Source organism: Elaeis guineensis, chromosome 14 (genome assembly GCF_000442705.2).
Source record: "Elaeis guineensis isolate ETL-2024a chromosome 14, EG11, whole genome shotgun sequence".
NCBI classification, from domain to species: domain Eukaryota; kingdom Viridiplantae; phylum Streptophyta; class Magnoliopsida; order Arecales; family Arecaceae; genus Elaeis; species Elaeis guineensis.
In genome coordinates, this window is record NC_026006.2 from 41,454,096 (window position 1) to 41,478,078 (window position 23,983).

At 40.0% G+C, this 23,983-nt stretch overlaps 1 pseudogene; it reads right to left on the reverse strand.

Annotated features, from left to right (window-relative positions):
* Positions 1-202: 202 nt before the first annotated feature.
* LOC140853600 (uncharacterized) lies at positions 203-1,513 on the reverse strand (annotated as a pseudogene).
* Between the last annotated feature and the right edge of the window lie 22,470 nt (positions 1,514-23,983).

Here is a 23,983-nt window from a genome sequence, read left to right on the forward strand (position 1 = left end):
TATAATTTCATATAACATCCCATAATAGTCATATTCATAATCATTATAACAGCTCCCTTTAACACAAACTCCACTATTCATTATTTTTCTACCTTGGCTATAGTCAATTGTATGAAATTTAAACCCATTAACAAAGTATCCCTTATAGCTTTTTACTGCCTGTGAAGGACCTTGCACTATATCTACTATACGGTCATCAAATTCATTTCCAGCTATATTTGCCTATTCAATAAAAATGTCAATGAATTAATAACTATATATGGATAAAAAAATAATTTCTATAAAATATTCATTCACTAACCATCTATTTTAACCAACTTGCAAACTCCCATTCACGAGACCTTTCCACCTCTTCATCGCTTATGGAAGGATAGCATACCCTCATATAATCATCATATTGTCTATAATTGCATAAGAATTCAATTAGTAGCTATAAATTATCTTTCTAATGAGATAATCACCACAAATGTATAAGAATTTATACACTTACTCGATAAGAGATCCGAGCGCATCACAATTTAGTAAGATGTAAATATGTGCTGCATTATATTCGAAATCATCCTTGTACCTATGAGATCCTATCAGACTAAATGGTCGATCATGATGGGAGAAAACAAACAGAAGTCCCATAGTCCCCTTAGCTCCCTTATCATCATTCTATGGAATTTTATTCAATCGTATTGGAACCTTGGGTTCAAAGTAAAGTGAGCAAAAAGTGGAGATTTTCTCTATAATATAAGCTTCACAAATCGATCCCTCGACACAAGCCTTATTTCATATTTTTTATTTTAAATAGATCATATACTTGAATTATAAATAAAACAGTTACTCCAATAAGTTAACAATGTATACAAATAATTGCCTTATTCAATTACTTAAAGAAAATTATGATTACTCAATTATAAACTTTACCTTTCAAATAGATACATTCAATGAAACTGAACAGGTCCTCTAATTTTAGCCTCATAAGCAAGATGGACTAGCAAGTGCTCCATTGAATCAAAGAAACTTGGAGGAAAGATTTTCTCTAATTTACATAAGGTCTCCATAATATTTCTCTCCAATGTTTCCATATGCTCAACATGTAAGATAGTAGAGCATAAGTCTCTAAAAAAATGGCTGAGCTTGACTAATGCATCCAAAATAGGAATTGACAATAAATCATAAAAGGCAATAGGTACAATTGCTCCATAAACACATGACAATTATGATTTTTTAATCTATAAAATTTGTATTCCTCTATATTCACACATCGGAATATATTTGAAGCATAGCCATCTGAAAACTTCAACTCCTTAACCCAATTATAGACATCAATTTTCTGTTCTCTAGTCAAACTATAGGTGGCCTTAGGTTTGTATACTCTCCCATTACCATCTTTTTGCAACTTCAAATGTAGGCACTTACAATATGTGGCAAGATCCAACCTAGCTTTTGCATTGTTTTTAGTTTTCCATTTGATGTTCATTATTGTGCTCAATATATTATCAAAAATATTTTTTTTAATATGCATGACATCTAAATTATGTCGAATGAGATTCGTATGCCAGTAAGGCAACTCCCAAAAAATACTCACTTTCATCCAATTATGTTAGATACCTAAATCCAAAATTTTTTGTTTACCACTCTGGATGCCAAATGTGATATTAGAGAGACTCCATACTCTTTGCAATAACTCATCACCAAATAACCAAGAAAGGGAAGGAGGTTTTTCAATTATATCCCTCTTAAAGGTATCTCGTTGTTTTCTGGAGGAGTAATTAATTGGCAAAAATTGATGGTGATGATCAAAAAAAGATGCCTTTGCACCTTTTTATAAAGTAAATACTACAGTACACTCCATACAATAAGGACAAGCCAATTTTTCATATGTATTTCATCCTGACAGCATACCATAAACAAAAAAATCATTGATTGTTCGTAAAAGTGCTGCTCTCATTTGAAAATTCTACTTTTAATGAATATCATAAGTGTTGACCCCTGTACTCTATAATATTTTTAACTCATCAATCAAATGTCTAAGGAATATATTGATATGCTTGCCTGGACTTTTTGATCCTAATATGATCATATTTAGGAACATGTAGGGTTGTTTAAGGCACATCTAGGGAGGCAAATTATATACAATTATAATCACTGGCCAACAAGAATAAGGAGTTGATGAGTAGATAAATAGATTAAATCCATCCATACACAGTTCAAGTCGCACATTTCTTAGATCAAAGGTGATCAAGATGGATTCGATTGAAATGCATCAACACCTCACTATCACATAGATGTGCCATAGTACCATCAACATACCTATTCACCATATGCCATGTCATGTGCTCAGTAATTTTGAAAGACATGTAAAGTCACTAAAGTCTCTCTGTGAGAGGAAGATAGCGTAAGACTTTATAAGGTATACCTTTTCCCATTGTGCCACCAATATTTCTCCTTGATTTATACCGAGAATGTGAACAAATCGAATAGACCATGTTGTTCTCTTCTTCTCTGTAGTATAACATAAACATGTTAGGAAAAACATCTATCTTCATATAAGGTATACCTTTTTCCATTGTGCCATCAATATTTCTCCTTGATTTATACCGAGGATGTGAACAAATCGAGCAGACCATGTTGTTCTCTTCTTCTTTGTAGTATAACATGCACATGTTAGGACAAACATCTATCTTCATATATCCAAGTCCCAACTTTGCAACCATCTTTTTTGTCTTATAAAAGTTGCATGGCAACTTTTCATCCTTTGGCAATATACTTTTTAGTATGAAAAAAAGACGGTTACAACAACCCTTGCTTATGTTAAGTTCAGACTTACAATTTAGAAGTTGTGAAATCACAGATAGCTTTGTATGCTTTTTGCAACCCATCCACAATGGCTCATCAGTATTTTTTAACAAATCATAAAATTTAGAAACTTTTGGACTAGGAGGTTTAGAATCAAACTCAATCTTATTAACTCTATCCATAGGCCATTCATCATTACCTACTGTATCCATTACCATTGTTCTATATAGATTCACATCATCTTCCATATATATATTCTCATTCCTGCTTGTTGAAGATTTTTCAGATACCCATTGCTTTTCATAGGATTCACTATGTGAAATTCATACGGTATATCCTTCAACTAATCTATTTTTATATAATTATACTCTCACTTCATCACGAGTACCCACTTTTGATTGCAACATTTAAAGCATGGGCACCTTATTTTGTTCTCACTTGCATATATAGATTGAGAAAAAGTAAAATCAAGAAACTCTTGAACCCCCGAAATAAATTCAACATTTGTATATCTATTAGTTAACCGATTATATATCCAAGTATGATATCCAGACATGTTTTAGTTCTGCACTAATAAAAGAAATAGAATAAATTACATATACTAACACAAGAAATAGAATAAATAATAGAGAGTTTCATATTTATACACTTTTATAGATATTACATATACAATAATTAATAACATGTTGATAAATATTACATCATGTTGACATTCCAAATATTACATCACAAATACTATATCATAAATATTACATCATGTTGATAAATTTAGAATATCAAGTAGAATGTTGACAAATATTACATCATGTAGGTGTCCAGAAAAATATTTTGGCACTTTATAGTATTAGCATTTACATCTGAAGCCCCTATTCTTGATACTTCTGAGGTAGTACCATCTAGTCACTAAGACTGACTTTTAACTTCATTAAGACCCTTATATTTTTCATCTTTGACACTATACACTAAAAAAATAAAATATCAAATCCAACCACGATTGATCATGTATTTCTTTCGATCAAAAATCTCCCAAACCTTATAAAGTACAATGCTTCCACTAAGATTAAGCTCTAAAAAAATCAAGGGACCCCTTACCAAAAAAAAAACTCACCTTAAAAATCCCATTGCTCCCTCTCAGTGAAAGAATTATGTCCTATAAGTTAATCATAATTTGTATTATGATGAGATTTCTTTTGATCTTTTGCTCATATACATGATATTTTGTAAATTAAATAGAGGCTTTGTATTTCATCATATGCTGCATCTTATATTTATTACTAAGATTATGATGAGCCCTATAGATTAGGATAATGATTTTAGGGCTATAATGAAATCATACCAGTAAGATCTAAAATTTTAAAATCCTAATCTTAAATATTTTCAGTCATTGATACATTGAGTCGGGATCAATATTTTCAGAAAGACTGGCACATCCTACGTATACTCAATAGAGAGGATGATTGATCTCACAATCACTTGTGTGAGACACAAATACAAGGATGTGAATACTCATTAAAGAATAAGGTCACTGAATTGACTCATCAAAAGAGAACATCTTATAGTGTCTTACTTGCATGTCAAAAAATATTATCTAAGTGGGAGTAGTGCAACTGATCCTTAGATTTGAGATCATCATGAAATCTTGTATACATGAATTCATATTTTGGTTCATACTCATTCACAACTAAGTCATGTATGGAGTATTCTGGATATAGTAGATTATATACGAAGATTATGAGTAGGTCAACATAGAATCAATCACTCCTAGTAAAAGAAAATCATATCCTACTTGCTCTTATCATATGATGATTCAAGAAGAATTTGATCAAAATATCATAAAAATTAAAAAATTAATATTTTATTAATCGAATCATCATTATTAGATTAAAAAAATATGAATATAAAATTAGATTTGAAATACTTCTATATCTATAGTCATATTCGGGATGCAATATGATCGTAGTATTAAATTACACGATAACTTACCACTGAAGAATGCTTTTAGTATTTTTATCAAAATTTTATATCTTTCGATAGACATGATACATTACTAGACATCAATCTTGTCTTGTAGTTTTAATCAAATTAAAAAATTTAATTCGATCACCAATTAGAAAGGATTCTATATTGAAATCAGATTAGCATAATTTAGACCTAAATTAATTAAAAAAGATTCTAATCAAATCAAGCCAACTTATATCCAGACCTACTGCTGGCTAGATGTGGAACCCAATGGGTCATACACAAAGAAAATTAATCAAAGATCTAATTAAATTAGATCAAATTTGCAGGATGAATATGCTAGTATATGTTGCAAACCCTAGCTCCTATGTTTGAACCGAATCCAAAATTGATTCTAAATTGAACTAATTAAATCCAATTAGACTCATATTTTGAATTGGTCTAGATTGGGTTGACCTTGGTTGGTTGAGCCAAGGGAATTAGCACCTAAAAATTGCCTCTCCATGCACTAGAGATTCACTCTTTTTGGCACATGGGGCATTCCTTCTTAGCACAAGGTTTTGTGCGCCGCAAGGGATGTGGCGTTCTCCCTTGCCCTTATCCAATTTGTTTCCATGCCAATCTTTTTTTAGGCATGGACTTTTTGTCAGCCATGTGATGGTTGGTTGAGTGGATAAGTTTGAGATCAAGTTGCACTTGATCTATCCTAGCCACCCCTTTATCCTTGGTGCCACTTGGACTTAGAGTCCAAGTGGTTATGGAGTCTCTTTAAACTCCCATGCCTTATCATTTTGCATGCCAAATCTACTTGGGTGCCATCTATATTGGCCATTGAATGGTCATTGGATGGGATTCTATCCGTTGGATAGAGTGGGCGCCCCTTATGAAACCTTGCGATACTTCGAAAAAACACCAAAAATTATTTGCACACTGAAGAGTCCTTCTGCGAGGTGTCTTTCAAATTAATTCCTGATGTTTATCCATATGTCATAAGATTTTTGCTGATGAGCATAAGATGAGGTGAATGGGTGTGAGATGGCTTGGATGGGCACGAGATAGTTTAGACATGCGTTCGCTCTTCACCTATAAATAGGTGGCGCCCGAGGATTCAATTCAATCAATTTCTATCTCTTCTTTCTTACAACCTCTTTACTATTGTCCCAATAGTTCTCTTCCTTCCCTTATTAAGACAAGGTCCTCTTAAGGACAAAAGCTCTGCTTTAGGACAAGGACTTAGGAAGAGAATTAGGCAAGACAAGGAGAAAAGAAAGAAAGAGAGGGAGAAGGCTAGGAGGAAGAAAAAGAAGACCAACCTTTAGGTTAGTGTTGTGCTGTCCAAGAAAATTTTTTGAGAAAGAATTCAATAAGAAGAATCAATTTTGAGGAGCAAATATCTTAAATCAACTCTCATGTGGATCAACATTGGAAGGCGAACACTTGGATGCCTAGTGAAAATTCTACTAAAATTTAGATTTAGCATTATAGGTATTCATCTATCCCTGCTATAATGATATGCATATATTGTATATGATTGTTAATCATCAAGGTGATCATGGATTAGAGTTTGATGGCTAGAATTTCATAATGAAAAAATTTTCAAATCCATGCTTCCGCTGTGCCATCATAATCCTGCATTGATATCAGAGCAAACCTTGATTGGTTCAATTATATGATAATGCGTAGATGTAGAATTGATAATCACCTAGGTTATGAATTATGCTATGCGATAGCAATATTTTAATTTCATATATCTGATATAAATTATGTTATGCAATGCATAGACGAATTTTGTTTTCATATGTCTCAATATGAAATTTAATTTTGAAGCATGTAAATTTTTATGACTAACATATAGTTTGATTGCATGTTTGATATGCAATAAATATTACATGTTCATAATAGAATGTGCATGAGACCAGAAAGCCCTCATAAAAATTTATATTAAGTCATAGTGTAAGGAACTAATGGTTGATCAATTTAGAATCGATTGATCAATTGGTGTCTAGGAAAGTGTCAAAGGTGGTTACTTAATTAGGACTGTTGTGAAAGTACGGAAAGTCTCCCACCTATTTATCTAGCCAATTTAGTTAAAAGATCTTGAATTTAGAAAGCTTGATATTGAAAATACTACTCGAAGCCTTCCTTCATGCTAAGTTAATATTATGCAAAGAACCATAGTACGTTTGTTGTGCAATTATGGCACTTGCTATAAAGACTAATGTAGTATAGTCTTGATGCATAGAGATGCTAACGGTATTTTTGGATATATTACTTTGTTGTGCAACCATGAGGACAGTATTATCCGTATATGACTGTATGAAAATAAAAAATTAGACTTAACTAAAACATTATAGTTTGTTGTACAACCACAAGACTATAAATATTTTAGAGGCCAAGATTAAGTTAATAATTGCATGAGATACAATTGAAAAGAGTTTTCTATTTTTGAACTCATAAAGATTTGTTGTACAACCACAAAAATTTTATGAGAAATTAGGATCTCAACTCCACTAAGAAAATCAATTAAGATTTCTCATTTATCATAAATGAGGGCTATGATATTCGATAAAATAGTGGAAGTAATAATTAGATAAAAATCTTTATCTAGTTATATATATGTCATCATGAGTAGTTTACTTATGTTATGTTATGTTCTTTATTTATGTAGATTAATTCTATATTATGATATCTTCACTACCACTGAGAGATATCTTTGATGCCAATAAGTTGATCGATCTAAATTATGTGGACTGATTGAGAAATTTTAGAATGATACTTACTCAGAAGAAGATCTCCTATATCCTTGATATCCCTGATCCTGAGCCGATAGAGGAGGATGCTACAGTGGATGAGGCAGCCACATACAAAATGCAGTAAAATAATAGCCTTACAGTTAAATTCATCATACTGGCCTCCATGAGTAATGAATTACAGAGATAGCATAATGGCATGGATACTCTATCCATACTGCTCAATCTAAAAAGGTTGTATGGTGAACAGAGTAAAACTGCTAGATATGGAATATCTAAATAATTATTCTGTAGCAAGATAATGAAGAAGAAGGAGAAGACTGTCTCCAGACAAAGTACCTACGTTCTGTGCAGCAACCAAGGCCACTGAAAAAGACATTGCATGAGTTTTCTTACAACTGTAAAGCCTGGTGCAAGTATTGCATCTAGAAATATATATGTGATACATACTAATTTATTATTAAGTTCTTCAATTTTAAATTTGTGGGTATTGGATACCACCTATAATTTTCATATATAAAAGTCATTACAGGACCTACAAAAAATTAAAAAATTGAAGAAGAATGACTTCGAGCTTTATGGTGCTAGAGGAGAGTCCCTTCAAGCTGAAACTATTGGAACCTATCTTTTGAAGTTATCTTCAGACAACATCTTAGAGTTAAAAAATTATTATTATATGCTTAAGATCATTAAAAATATAATTTATGTACCATTGTTATTACAACGAGGATTTGAAATTAATAGAAAAAGCAATAGTTACTTTATTTCTTTTTCTATTAAGCATTACCGTAATGGCATTTTGGATAATGGTCTTCTAACTCTGTCTTAATGACAATGTCTTTCATATTGATAAAAGTAAAAAATGAAAAAGAGAAGAGGTGAATAATACCTTTCTCTGGTATTGTCACCTTGGTCACATAAGTAAATCAAGAATTAACAAATTATATAAAGAAAAGTTTTTTGATCCCTATGATTATGAATCATTAGAAACTTGTGAATCTTGTCTATTGAGTATAAAATACCCCCAGCTGAAGTTCGTAAAAGGCCGACCCTTCCTGGGCTCTTCCGGCTTCCGACCTTGCGCGATGTCTTTCTGAACTCCTCCGACTGTCTGAGCTTCCATAATGCCATCCGGACTTCTCCAATAATGAGCTCCCCCATTCATCCACTGGACTGCTCTAAACGCTTTTCGAGCTTCTCCAACAACAAGATGTCTATAGTAACCAGACTCCATCCAAGTTTCTATGATAGTCGACCGCCTTCCGGATTTCATCCGAGCTCCTACAAGAGTTGGACTCCATCCAAACTTCTACAGTGGATGGATCACAAACAAACTCCTACAACGGACAGGCTCCACCAACCGGATCTCTACTCCGAACTTCTTTCGAACTTTATTAATGACCGAGCTTCTCCAGCAGCGGGACTTCTACAGTAAGAAGTCTCCATCCGAGCTTCCACGACAACTGATCTTCGTCCGAGCTTCTACAATAAGCAGACTTCATCCAGACTCCTACAAGAGCCGGACTCCGTCCAAACTTCTATAATAGAATTAAATCCCGGACTCCTCCAATGTTCGAGCTTCCACATCAAGCAAATTCTAGACAGACTTCTTTAGCAATCGGACTCCTACTGGACTTCACCAACAGAAAGTTTCCGTCCGAGCTTCTACAACAGATGACTTCCACCTACAGCATCAGTGCCCAAGGCACCCGACAATAGTGGACTCACCAGCGACCTTGGAAACACCAGAGCCTCTCTTAGATTGCTGAGACAGAGAGCCATTCTGCTTCATCAGACGTCCCAACCGAGCTTCAACCGTCAGGCCCGAACTCTCTAGCAAGTCATGACAATGGCCACTACCCTACTCCACTCTCTATAATGGATTCCACGTGGCTCCACCACTCTCTGGCAAGTTGCGACAATGGACACCACTCCACTCTCCATAACAAACTCCACATGGCTTTGAACAGCCCCTGACGCCACTACTCTCCATAACAAACTCCGTGTGGCCCCGAACGGCCCACTACCAGGCAGTTACAGACGTCGCTATCAATCAGTTATACTTTCTGTCTATAAAAAAAAATCTCAGATATGTTCTTCTCTAAGCTCTAAACTCTATCTCAAAACTCTACTAAAATTTTATTCGAGTGCTCCATTTCTGTTGACACAAAGTACTGACTTGAGCATCGGAGGGTCTTGCCGGAGCACCCCCAACTCTGGTTTAGACTTTTCTTACAGGTCCCGATGGCAGATGCGATCGTCTCGACTCCAGCTTCTCCGGTGTCGGCGGAATTCTGCACCAACATTGTCTTATGAGAAAAATGACCAAGACTCCATTCACTGGACATGAAAAAAGAATAAGTGAGTTATTAGAATTTGTGTATACAGATGTATATGGTCTTATGACAACTCAAACCAGAGATAGATACTCTTATTTCATCATATTAACTGATGATTTATCAAGTTTCAGATATATGTATCTTATGAAACATAAATCCAAATTTTTGATAAATTTAAAGAATATCAAAGTATGGTCAAGAAACAAACTAGATAGTGTATTAAAATCTTTCGATTAGATCGAGAAGGTAAATATCTTTTTAGTGAATTTTTAGATCATCTTAAAGAAAAGAATATTCTTTCTGAATGGACCCTCCATATACACCATAATTAAATGGTACAGCTAAAAGGAAGAATCATACCTTATTAGATATGGTGCGGTCCATAATGTGCTTTACAGATCTACCTATTTTTTTTTCTGAGATTATGCTCTAGAGATTGCTATATATATTTTAAATAAGGTACCTTCAAAATATGTGCCTAGTACTCCATATGAGATATGACAAGGTAAGAAGCTTAATCTTAAGTATTTTAAGATTTGAGGCTATCTGATTTATGTCAAAAGAAGTTTTGAACATAAGCTAAGTGTTAGGACAGATAAGTTTTTATTTGTAGGATATCCTAAAGAGAGTATGAGATACATCTTCTACCATCCTATTAAATAAAAGATTTTTGTTAGTAGGCGTACCACTTTTATGGAAAAAGAGTTTATCTTAGAAAGGGACAGTGGAAAAAAAAATAAACTTGGTAAAGTTCAAGACCTATAAATAGATACACAAGATATTCCTCAACTAGATGTACCCATTGATAAGGTAAAATCACAACACACATCTCTTCTCTAAAGTCAGATAGAGTGCGAAGAGCACCTGTTAGGTATAGGTTTATCATTGAGAATGTTGAAGCCCACATCATTAAGAATGATGATCCTTTGACTTATTCAGAAGCTCTCATAGGTAGGGACTCAAACAAATAGCTAGAGATCATGAAATTCGAAATAGACTCCATGTACACCAACCAAGTGTAGACTTTGGTTGTTACACCTAAGGGTGTTACCCTTATAAGTTGCAAGTAGGTCTATAAAAAAAAGATTGGAGTAGATGACCAAGTAGAAACCTACAAAACCAGACTGGTGGCAAAAAATTTTAAATAAAAATAAGAAATTATTATGATAAAATTTTTCATCAATAACTATGCTCAAATCTATTTGGATTATACTTGCGATAGCTGCATACCATGATTATGAAATCTGACAGATAGACATGAAGACTATCTTTCTTAATGATTATCTTGAGAAAGAGGTCTACATGTCTTAGCCAAAATGATTTATCTCAAGTGGGAGAGTAAATCAAATATGCAAATTTGAAAAATCTATTTACAGATTAAAGCACACCTCGAGGAGTTGGAACATCTGTTTTGATGTGACAATCAAAAAATTTGACTTCATCAAAAATATGGATGAACCTTATATGTATAAGAAGACAAGTGAGAGTGTCATTATCTTCTTAGTATTGTATATAGATGGCATACTTCTTATTAAGAATAATATCCTAATGTTACAATCGATCAAGATGTGGCTATCAAGTAAGTTTTTTATGAAAGACTTAGGAGAAACATCGTATATACTTAGTATAAATATCTATAGGAATAGATTTAAAAGGATGTTAGGCTTGTTCTAGTCTAGATACATAGATCTTGTGCTAAAAAAGTTCAGCATGGATGGGAGTTGTTGGGTATAAAATACCCCCAGCCGAAGTTCGTAAAAGGCCGACCCTCCCTGGGCTCTTCCAGCTTCTGACCTTGCGCGATGTCTTTCTGAACTCCCCCGGCAGTCTGAGCTTCCACAATGCCATCCGGACTTCTCCAATAATGAGCTCCCCCATTCATCTACCGGGCTGCTCCAAATGCTTTTCGAGCTTCTCCAACAGCAGGATGTCTACAGTAACCAGACTCCATTCAAGTTTCTACGACGGTCGACCGCCTTCCAGATTTCATCCGAGCTCCTACAAGAGTTGGACTCCATTCAAACTTCTATAGTGGATGGATCACAGACGAACTCCTACAACGGACAGGCTCCACCAGCCGGATCTCTACTCCGAACTTCTTTCGAACTTCGTCAATGATCGAGCTTCTCCAGCAGCGGGACTTCTACAGTAAGAAGTCTCCATCCGAGCTTCCACGATAACTGGTCTTCGTCCGAGCTTCTATAATAAGCGGACTTCATCCAGACTCCTGCAAGAGCTGGATGCCGTCCAAACTTCTACAACAGAATTGAATTCCAGACTCCTCCAACGTTCAACCTTCCCCAGTGTCCTCAAGACTCCCTCAGCGGACGAACCTCCACAATGCCATCCGAACTCCACTATCGGACGACCCCCTACCGGATTCCTCATGAAACTGGACCTCTCTGACGGACAATCTTCAGATGAGCTTCCACATCAGGCAAATTCCAGATGGACTTCTCTAGCAATTGGACTCCTATCGGACTTCACCAACAGAAAGTCTCCGTCCGAGCTTCTACAGCAGATGACTTTCACCTGCAGCATCAGTGCCTAAGGCACCCGACAATAGTGGACTCATCAGCAACCTCAAAAATACCCGAGCCTCTCTTAGATTGCTGAGATAGAGAGCCATTCCGCTCCATCAGACATCCTAGTCGAGCTTCAGCCATCAGGTCCGAACTCTTTGGCAAGTCACGACAATGGCCACTACCCCACTCTACTCTCTATAACGGATTCCACATGGCTCCACCACTCTCTGGCAAGTCACGACAACGGACACCACTCCACTCTCCATAACAAACTCCACGTGGCCCTGAACGGCCTCCTGACACCACTACTCTCCGTAATAAACTCCGTGTGGCCCCGAACGGCCCACTACCAAGCAGTTACAGACGTCGCTGTCAATCAGTTATGCTCTCCGTCTATAAAAAGAGACCCTATATACGTTCTTCTCTAAGCTCTAAACTCTATCTCGAAACTCTGCTAAAATCTCATTCGAGTGTTTCATTTCTGTTGAGGTAGAGTACTGACTTGAGCGTCGGAAGGTCTTGCCGGAGCACCCCCAACTCCGGTTTAGACTTTCCTTGCAGGTCCCGATGGTGGATGCGATCCCCTCGACTCCAGCTTCTCCAGCATCGAAGAAATTCTGCACCAACAGAATTGATGCTAGAGGAAGGATCTGTGTCTTCGCAGTACCCTTGTTCTTAAAGGAGTACTCAACGGGACTGTCTTCGATCATCTTTTTCGATACTTTCTCCTTCTTCTCCTGCCAGATCTCCACCTGATGCCTCTCCGAAAGGCATCCACCAGGCGATCCACGGCCTCCACGGCCAGATCTCAGCGAGCCCCGCAAGCTCCGACCTCATCTCTAATTTTTTAGGCTCCTCCTCCAGCAACGACAGTCGGCATGGAGCAGTTCGACTTGCTGGTTCAGCAGGTCAGGGGTCTTACCGAAGCAGTGCAGGCCATGCAGCAGCAGTCACAGCAGCCGCAGACATCAGTGCGACTGGAAAAAGCATCGTCGAAGTTTCAGAATCCGATGATCGGGCGGGCCACTTGGGCCAGTCGCCCTGTCTTCTCTGTAAAGGGGGAGCAGAAGGCAGAGAGCCCTCCATCCGATCATGATTCCACCCCCGGAGGGTCCCTACCTCCATTCCACCAGAAGACCCTCGAGACTCACAGTCGAGAGGACCTCCTAGATCAAAGATTTTAGGAGATGAACAAGCGGATCGAAGAGCTCCACCATGCTCCCACTGCTTACGGTGAGGACATCTGCACTGACCCTCCTTTCTCTCAAATGATTATGCAGGAACCAATCTCGCCAAACTTCAAGCTCCCCTAATTCAAGAGCTACGACGGGACCTCAGATCCGATTGACCACCTAGAGGCCTTCCGAACAATGATGCTGCTCCATGGCGCGCTAGACGCCATCCTGTGTCGAGCTTTTCCATCCACCTTGAAGGGAGCAGCAAAAAATTGGTACTCGGCACTGAAGTCAAGTACTATCTTCTCTTTTGATCAGATGAGCCACCAGTTTGTTACTCATTTCGTCAGCAGCCGGCATCTCCGAAGAGGTTCAGAGTTCCTCATCAACATCCAGCAAAAGGAGGGAGAATCCATCAGAACTTACGTCAACCGTTTTAACGCCGCTGCATTGGAGGTCTGAAACTTGGACCAATCGGTTGCAATGGCCACCCTGAAGAGTAGTCTTCAAAAGAACGATCTTCTGTTCTCCTTGGAAAAAAAGTATCCCAGGGACTTCGCTGATCTACTGGCTCGGGCCAAAGGATATGCCCGAGCAGAGGAAGCCTTCAAGCTGAAGGATGAAGAGGCTGCGAAGGAGCGGCAGGTGGGTGACTCCAACAAGCTCACAGTTGAAAAAGGGTCGAGTGAAGCTCGACCACGTTCTCGAACTCCCCCCGGACACAAGCATGTCTGCACTCCTCTCCGAGCTCGTAGGCAGAGGAGCCCAGACCGCAGGGTTCGACGGAGCTCTCCCCTAGGAAGATTCCACAGCTACGCCCCCCTCAATGCTCCAAAAGCTTAAGTGCTGATGGAGGTTAGGGAGTAGTTGCCAAGGTCGAAAAAGATGCGCACACACCTCGAGAAGTGCAACCCTAACAAGTTCTGCCTCTATCATCGTGACCACGGCCACGACATGGAGGAGTGTATTTAGCTTCGAGATGAGATCGACGAGCTCATCAGACGAGGTCGGCTCGACAAATTCATTCGACGCCGACCTGAAGGTAGGGAAGATCGGCCGAGAGCCCTGCCACAATCGAAGCCGCCAAGGAAGGAGGAGCAGCCTGAAGATCGACCTCCAATCGAGATCATCAACTCCATCTCTGGAGGATCCCGATGGAGAGTAGACCTTCCGCGACTATGGGATTTGAAAAATCTATGAATGTATTACCAATAACTTTGCCTTAAATAAAAATTTTTTTCATATTCGCACATCATTTCTTTTGGCATGAGCTTGTAACGATAGGAAGTAGCTCCTTCAGACAATCGAAACTAAGTGTGTCAGAAACAAGAGGAGGACCTCATCCCAACACAAATGAAGGCCCAGTTATTTAGAGACCGGATGGGGGGAGAGGCCCTTGCAATGGCCCTTATGCGCCTCCATAGCCATGTTAGGAACAGGAGGAGAATCTCATCCTAACATGAACAAGGTCGAAGGCTCGATTATTTAGAGATCGGATGGGGGGAGAGGTCCTTGCAACGGCCCTTATACGCCCCTACAGCCATGTTAGGAATAGGAGGAGAACCTCATCCTAACATAAATAAGGTCGAAGGCCTGGTTATTTAGAGATCGGATGGGGGGAGAGACCCTTGCAATGGCCCTTACGTGCCCCCACAGCCCTGTTAGGAATAGGAGAAAAACCTCATCCTAACATGAGCTGAAATTGACTGTGTCGGAAACAGGAGGAGAACCTTGTCCTGACACAAATGAAGACCCGATCGTTTAAGATTGAACGAGGAGGAAAGCCTCCTCAATGGCTCCTCTACACCCCTACGACCTCGTTAAGAGCAGAGGAAAAATCCTCACTCGAACACAAAAAAAGAAAGAGAGAAAAAGGGAAAACGACGAGCCACACCAGTGATAAGAAAAAAATAAACTACATTAAAGACATAAGGAACCTCGTCTTAACGAGGAAGGAGACTCTTGTCAAAAACCATCAGTCTCTAAGAGGGAACCCAACACTGGCAGAAAAAAATCGACTTTCTCAAGGTAACGAGAAGTTCGAACCCCTAAACTCGAGCACCGAGAGGAAGTGTCAAACTCGAGTGGCCTCGAAAAGACCTTCGATCATGAACAAAAGGGGCAAATCAACACGACAACGATCAGGAACCTTCAAACAATATTAACATCGAATAAGGCAAAAGATAAAAGAAGTTCGGTAAATGACAACTTAATGTAAGAATGGACAAGATAATAAAAATTTTCTTTTTCATTTCATTAGTGAAGTATACATTACAAAGCCTTTGAAGGCCAAAAAAGAAAAACGACAAGAAAATGAAAGAATACATAGAATAAAAGGTAAAGAAGCTCTAAGGAAGCTCGGCTTCTTCAGACTTCAAACTCTCGGTTCCAGCTATCATCGAGAATTGCTTTAAGTTTTCGACTTCTTCTTCCAGTTCTTTCTTTCTTAACAGCATCTCCTGATATATTTGGTGGAACCACCGACTCTCACCCTCCGACTCTCGAAGCCTCTTCCTCAGAACTTCGAACTCCGTCTCAGCATCCTTGACCGCCTGCTGCTCGTAGGCCAGCTGAATCTTCAGCCACTATAGTTCGGCCTTCTCTTGCCTAAGGGCCATGAACAGTTCTTCCATGGTCTGTTGCTCCTTGAATTGATTTTGATGATTACAAAGTATTTGAGGGGGTTACTAATGACTTTGGCTTGAAAAAAGACTTATTACATTTTAGGGGCAAAATCATAATTTTATCAAGACCTGATTCGGAAGCCTCAAGAGCAAGAACAAAAGATGTGCAATCTATTGGAGGCAATTTCAATATTTTTGGAAGCGTATTTTGTAAGAAAATCAGGTTTCTATTTTTAAGTCGACCCCATGAGTCAACTTATGGCTAAAAGGGCTGAACGGCACGTAAAAATTTTGGCTGGCACACTCTGTGAGTCGATCCCATGGGTCGACCCCTTGGCATGAGTCGATCCTATGAGTCGACCTCTACTATTTTGCAGGCCAAAATTACAGAACAATCATTTTCTGCTTTTTTTTCTACAAAGATCGACCCCATAAGTCGACCCATGAGCATGAGTCGACCCTATGAGTCGACCCCTGCGACAGAAAAGTTCTGCAACGGCTAGTTTTTAACCCGTTTTAACTGTATTTAATGCCCATTTAATATGCGCTAACAGCTCTATTTCAGTCCAGATTACTCTCCACCATCATTTAAAGTTATAAAAGATACTTAAAGGAGGGAATCAATAACAAGAGAGAGATTTGAAAAAGGATCTTCAAGCATTCATTTTCAACCCTAAGCAAGAGCCCACCAAAAGAGTTCAAGAAGCTTTTAATTCAAGTTCACTAACTCCTCAAGTGCTCATTCAAGTCTTCAACCATCTTGAAAAAATCTGAAAGAGCTTCCTTCTAATTATGTAAAGTATATTTAAAGCTTTATTCTCTCATTAAAGGAGCTTCATCTGTATTTCTGTGCAATTAACTGTAATACTCTTTTTGAGTTATTGCTTTTGTTTTGGAAGGATTTCAAAATATGGGAAGGTTGATCCGAACCTTAAATTGGATTGTATTGGGTTGGCTTGTACTCGAAAAATAAGTATTCTAGATTGGGATAGCTAGAGTCGGAGGTTCTGACAAGTGTATTCAGGTCGAATACAGTTTAATGGATTAGAATTCTCAAGTAGGAGCTTGGAGAGTGGATGTAGGTGCTAGGTTGGCATCAAACTACTATAAATCTTTTTGTTTGTGTTGTGCTTAATTGCTCTCCTCCTAAATTTTTTTATTCTCTTATTCTTGCATCCAACTATTACCCTTGCATAAATTATACTCTCCTTACTTATCTTGCTCTTGTTAAATAATCTTCATAGTTGCAAATTAAGTTTAAATTTTTAGAAATCCAATTCACCCCCCCCCCCTCTTGGGTTGCATAGCTGGGCAACATGGTCCTCCTCAAGGAGCAAAGCTCATCGGAGCCTTGTGCAGAGACGGCCTGGACTCTCTCAGACAACTGCCTCTGAAGGCAGGCAACCTCGTCGGTCGCTGTCTTGAGCTTCCTTCGGTAGTCGTCTACTTACCTACACCAACCGACTCGGTAGGCATTGTAGTTTGTCTCAGCATCCTACAGCTGCTTCTGAAGGTCAGAAAATTTCATCGACCAGTCTCGATCGCGGTCGGCCTGAGTTGTGAACCAGGATGAGCTTCCTTCTAACTGGTCGATCTTCTTCTCGTGTAGCCACTAGCTCGATCTCAAGGGAGCTGATCTTGGAAGCCTGAGTCCAAGATCGATCGCTGGCATGTTTTCGGAGTTCCTCAAGCTCCTTCACGAAATCAGCCTTCCTCCGAGTGTAATCCATGAAGCCCTTTTTATGGAGGTCTCGAAAGTGAGCAACCTTCACAGTTACTTCCGAATGGCACTTACTCAGTCAGTGAAGTTCGTCATCCAGCTTCTTTGATTTCTTTGTTAGGTGACAAACTTTTCTTCTGAGGTCTCGGACCATCAACTTTAGAGAAATCCCCTGTGGTAGGGGAAGAGCTTCGGCAGGGCACTGTCATTAGAAGACAAGAGCACCACAATACAAATCAGTGCCAGAAAATAAAAGAGAAGAAAAAGAATGCAGAGTAAAAAAGAGGAGCCCTCTGTAAAGAAGAATTCGATTTCATTGATTAAATAGTTCTTAAGTACAAGAGAACGAGAAAAAGTTACAACAAAGAAAAAAAAAGAGAGAGAATACAAAATTAGAGGTTTCAGACCTCTGGGGCAGAAGTGGGGGAGCTCGATGCCCCCGGAAGGTCAACCGTGGCAGCCGCGGCAGTCGAGGAAGTCTCGACTGGAGGAAGACCGACAGCAGCTTCAGAAGGCCCGGCTTCGTTATCGGACGCCTCATCCAGGAAGCCGAGGTCCAGCTCGAAAAACTTTCTGACCACCTTCTCTTGGCAGAGCTCAAAGCCCTTGATGAAGGGGGCCTGGCCGAACTCGACCTTCAGATCCCTCATCTCGAAGGAGGTTTTAAACTTCTCCACTGTCCGAACCATTGCCTCCGAGATCAGGGTCGGGATCTGCGCCTTCAACTCGGAGACCTCGGCCTCTGCTTTCTTTCTTTCCTCCTCCAAGGTGGCCCTCAAGTCTGCCGAGGTCTGCCCCTCCTTCTGCAGCATCTCTTGGAGACTCACGACTTCGGCGATCTTCTCCTTGAGGCAGGCAGCCTCGGCCAGGCAACCTTCCTCTGCCTGGGCGGCCTCCTTCCTAGCATTATTCATCGCCTCGATGTTGGCGATGAGCTGGTGTCCAATCTACAAGAGCGGCCAGGGAGTTAATATAAAAGCTGAGGAATAAGTTAAGCAAAGAGACGAGAAAAAGAAAGGAGTAAATTGACCTACCTCGAGAAAGGACCCCAGAGAGTCTCAGACCCGGTGCTCAGGATCGGCGTGAACGGTCCTGTGGACGATCTCGGGCAAGATGCACCCATCGACCAATCTCTTTATTAGATCCCTATTGTTGAAGAGATTTTCCCCTGGATCTTCTTCGGAGCCATCGGCCTCCTCGATGGTAGCCCTGCTGCTGCGGCTCTTGTGGGCCAATGTCTTCTTTCTCCTTCTCCGTTCGACCCCCAGTGCCTCCTCGGGCCAGACCTCTAGAGCAGGAACCTCGATCGGAGGGCTTCCTAAAGAGGCCTGGTGGACTGCGAGCTCGACATTGGAGGGAGAGTCGATGGCAATGGCCGCCTGGGCAGGTGCGGTCGAGCTGGTCTCTTCTGTCCTTGCCCTCTTCGTCGCCCTCGAGGATGCTGCGCCTTTCCTTTTATGGGTCTTGAGACCCTGGGCTAGTATTTGAGCTGCGTCAACATCCATATCTATAGTGAATGAGGATCGACATAGCTTAACAAAAGAACAAGAAGAAAAGAAAAAAAAATATACCGGCAGGGTTGAGAGGGCTTAGGCCGATGTTAAACAAGAGTTGTTCCTTTAGGAGGTTAGAGAGAAGAGGGGCTGGATAAGCCTCGAGTTTAATGGAGGCTTCAAGGTCGTCCTGTCCTAGACTAGAAGCCCGGTGGACGGAATCCCTCAGGGAGCCCCAGGGGTGCAACCCCAACTCCAAGGATGGGCATCAGACGTAGAAGTACCTCTCCTTCCAGTTATAGATAGAAGAAGGGGCACCTTTCAGCAACCTCTTTCTACAAAACTGAGGGAAGAAGTACCACCAATCCTTTGTCGAGGGATGATGCTTGAAGGTATAGAAATTTCTAAACAAAAAAAGAGTCGGCCCAACTTCAGCTAAACTACAGAGAGAAAGAAATCTTATCAGAAACCTAAAGGAGTTCGGTGCTACAGAAACTAAAGAAATGTTTAAGAAACAGAAGAGAGCAATAACAAAAGGTGAAAGGGGAAGTCGAAGCTCGACGCAGAAAGCTTCTTGGTATAAATAGAAGCAGTCGGGGGGAGGAGCGCTAGCCCGGCCAGTCGGCCCGGGAAGCTCCAGCTCGTACTCTGGAGGAACCCTGTATTGAATCCTAATCAGTGAGAGTTTCTTTGGAGTCTGAGAGCTGGGAATGATGTCTGGTACAAAGATCGAACAAGATTCATCTATAGAACTAAGATTTTAGAGGGCTGGAACGGACGAACTCCTAGAACTGCTAGAGGAGGAAGTGCTGGAGGACATTTTGAATCAAGTGAAAACCCTAAAAACCCTAAAAAAATTAGAAAAAATAAAAAATAGAATGTTCGTGGAAAATCGAACAGGTGGAATGTAAAGGAAGAAAAATGGAAGAAGAACAGCAAGAGAAAAAAAAAAGGAGAGAGTTTTGGAACTAACCTAGGCGGGTCCGAAGGATGCAGAGATGTAGAGATGGGGACGACTCGAAGAACGCCTAAGGCCGAAAAAGATGCTGGGGAAGAACGAAACTCTCAAGAAGGAGGGACTGAAGAAACTTTCAGACAAAGTGAGACCCCTAAAAGAGGGAGGTGGGTTTAAATAGGCGAAGAGGTCCGACGGAATAATGATCGTAGATCTCCTCTGGCCGATCAACAACCGTCACGTGTCCCACTCATCATGGCAGGCGGCTGAAAGTGGCCGACAACTGACAGAATCATTATTGCACCGTACCTAGAGCAACGCTTCAGTGAAAATCCCAAAAAAATCTTTTTAGATCGCCTCAATTCGAAAAGGCTCCAGCACCAGCGCGCCAATTGTCAAAATATCTGGAAACAACCAAGTACGAAAATCGAAGGAGGCAACTTCGACTATAAAAATTTTTCTGTACTTCCTTCACTCAAAACCTGAACTCGAAAGTAGGGGGACTGGTCTTGGGTATAAAATACCCCCAGCTGAAGTTCGTAAAAGGCCAACCCTCCCTGGGCTCTTCCGGCTTCCGACCTTGCGCGATGTCTTTCTGAACTCTCCTGGCTGTCTGAGCTTCCACAATGCCATCCGGACTTCTCCAATAATGAGCTCCCCCATTCATCTATCGGGCTGCTCCAAATGCTTTTCGAGCTTCTCCAACAGCAGGACATCTACAGTAACCAGACTCCATCCAAGTTTCTAGGCGGTCGATCGCCTTCTGGATTTCATCCGAGCTCTTACAAGAGTTAGACTCCATTCGAACTTCTACAGTGGATGGATCACAGACGAACTCCTATAATGGACAGGCTCCATCAGTCGGATCTCTACTCTGAACTTCTTTCAGACTTCGTCAATGACCGAGCTTCTCCAGCAGCGGGACTTCTACAGTAAGAAGTCTCCATCCGAGCTTCCACGATAATGGGTCTTCGTCCGAGCTTCTACAATAAGCGGACTTCATCCAGACTCCAACAAGAATCGGATTTCGTCTGAATTTCTACAATAGAATTGAATCCCAGACTCCTCCAATGTTTGACCTTCCCCAGTGTCTTCAAGACTCCCCCAGCAGATGAACCTCCACAACGCCATCCGAACTCCACTGTCGGACGACCCCCTGTCAGATTCCTCATGAAATTGGATTTCTTCGGTGGACAATCTTCAGATGAGCTTCCACATCAGGCAAATCCCAAATGGACTTCTCTAGCAATCAGACTCCTATCAGACTTCACCAACAGAAAGTCCCCGTCTGAGCTTCTATAACAGATGACTTCCGCCTGCAGCATCAGCGTCCAAGGCACCCAACAATAGTGGACTCATCAGCGACCTCAGAAACACCCGAGCATCTCTTAGATTACTGAGATAGAGAGCCATTCCGCTCCATCAGACGTCCTAGCCGAGCTTCAACCGTCAGGCCCGAACTCTCTGTGTTGCTCCTAGATTGATTTTGATGATTACAAAGCAGATTGAAGGGATACAAAATTTTAAAATGAAAAAGTCCTTATGCTCTTCAAGGGCAAAATCATAATTTCACTAAAATCCTGATTTGATAGTACCATTTGGTAGAACAAATGATTTGAAATCTATTGGTAAAAATTTCATTGTGTTTGGACTTATATTTTTGAAGTTATGAAGGTTTGAAGTGCATGAGTCGACTCATGAGTCAACTCATGACACTGTGAGCTGATTGGCACGCAAAAATTCTCCTTGGCATGCTAGTTTTCTGGCTTGGCACGACCTGTGAGTCGACTCATGAGTCGACCCACAAGGCATGAGTCGACTCATGAGTCGACCCCTGCTAATTTGAGCCAAGAAATTCCTGAAAAGCATTCTCTGGTTTTTGCAACAGAGGTCGACTCATGAGTCGACCCCTGAAGCACGAGTCGACTCATGAGTCAACCCCTGCGACGGGAAATGTCAGCAACGGCTATTTTTTTGCCCATTTTAATTGCCATTTATGCTTCCTAAAAATCCTCTAACGGCTCTTTATCTGCCTAAATTGTTTTCTCTTGCTTCTAATGCTACAAAATACTTTAAATGATGAAAGAAATTGCAGATTAAATAGCGGATCAAACGTGAAAAAAAGAAGAGAAAGAGAGGAAAAAGAGAAGAACAGAAGAGAGGATCCGAAATTTGCAAGAAAAAGCCTGAGATCAACGAAATATCCATAGAGAAAAAGAGAGAGGATCCACAATATACCAGAGAGATTGTGAAAGAGAAAAGGAAGATCTTTCAAGGAGAGAATTCTTCACGCCTATCATTTCAACCTTGATCTAGAGATCGTTCAAAGCTTTCAAGAGATCTTCAATCAACAATCAACCTCTTCTCAAGCGTTCAACCGTTCATTCATCTTGAGAAAATCTGAAAAAGGGGTTCTTCATTTGAGTAAAGCTTTTATTATTATATTTGCTCATTTAAGGAGCTGTTATTGTATTCATCTGTGCTCTAAATATTCTTACTCTTTGTGAGTTTTTGCTCTTGTTTTTGGAGAATTTCCAAAACAAGGAAAGGTTGATCCGAACCTGAAATCGGAGTGTTTTGGGTTTGCTTGTACCCGGAAAATAAGTGTTCTAGCTTGGGATAGCTAGGGTCGGAGTTTCCGACGTCTTGTATTCTAGCTTGGGATAGCTAGTGTCGGAGTTTCCGACGTTTTGTATTCGGGTTGAATACAAAGGATAGTGGATTGAAATTCCCAAGTGGGATCTTGGGGAGTGGATGTAGGTGCAAGGTTAGCACCGAACCACTATAAATCCTTGTGTTTGTGGTGTGCTTTATCGCTTTATCTTATTTCTTTATTATATCCTTGCAATACTACTTTAGGTAATTAATATTGATTTAAAGCCATTGTTTTGTTCTTCATAAGTTATTTGTTGGGCTTAAAATTTTTAGAAACCCAATTCACCCCCCCTCTTGGGTTGCATAGCTGGGCAACAAGTGGTATCAGAGCCAGTGCTCTAGCCCTTCTTTGATCTAACAATCAAAGAGCCAAAGATCTATGGCAACCCATGTTGGAACTTCTCTAGCTGAGGGGCAATCAACAAACCAACCTTCACTTTTCAATGGGTCTAATTACACCTATTGGAAAGCTCGGATAAAGATTTTCATACAAGCACTCGACTATGATATGTGGAGTATCATAGTGAATGGTCCTCACACACCCACCAAGATTATAGATGGTGAGGAGTCAACCAAACTCGAGAAAGAATGGGATGAGGTTGACAAGAAATTGGCACAATTAAATGCCAAAGCTATGAATGTTCTTTATTGTGCACTAGATGCTAGTGAATTTAATCGCATTTCTACTTGTGCATCTGCTAAAGAAATATGGAATAGGTTAGAAGTCACCCATGAGGGAACAAATCAAGTAAAAGAGTCTAAAATAAACATGCTTGTACATAAATATGAATTGTTCAAAATAGAGCATGATGAGTTCATAATTGCTATGTTTACTCATTTTACTGATATAATCAATGGTTTAAAGAGTCTTGGCAAATCTTATACTAACAGTGAACTTGTAAGGAAGATTCTCAGGTCACTGCCAAGAACTTGGGAAGCCAAGGTGACTGCCATCCAAGAAGCAAAGGACTTGAACACTCTACCTCTAGAAGAGCTTCTTG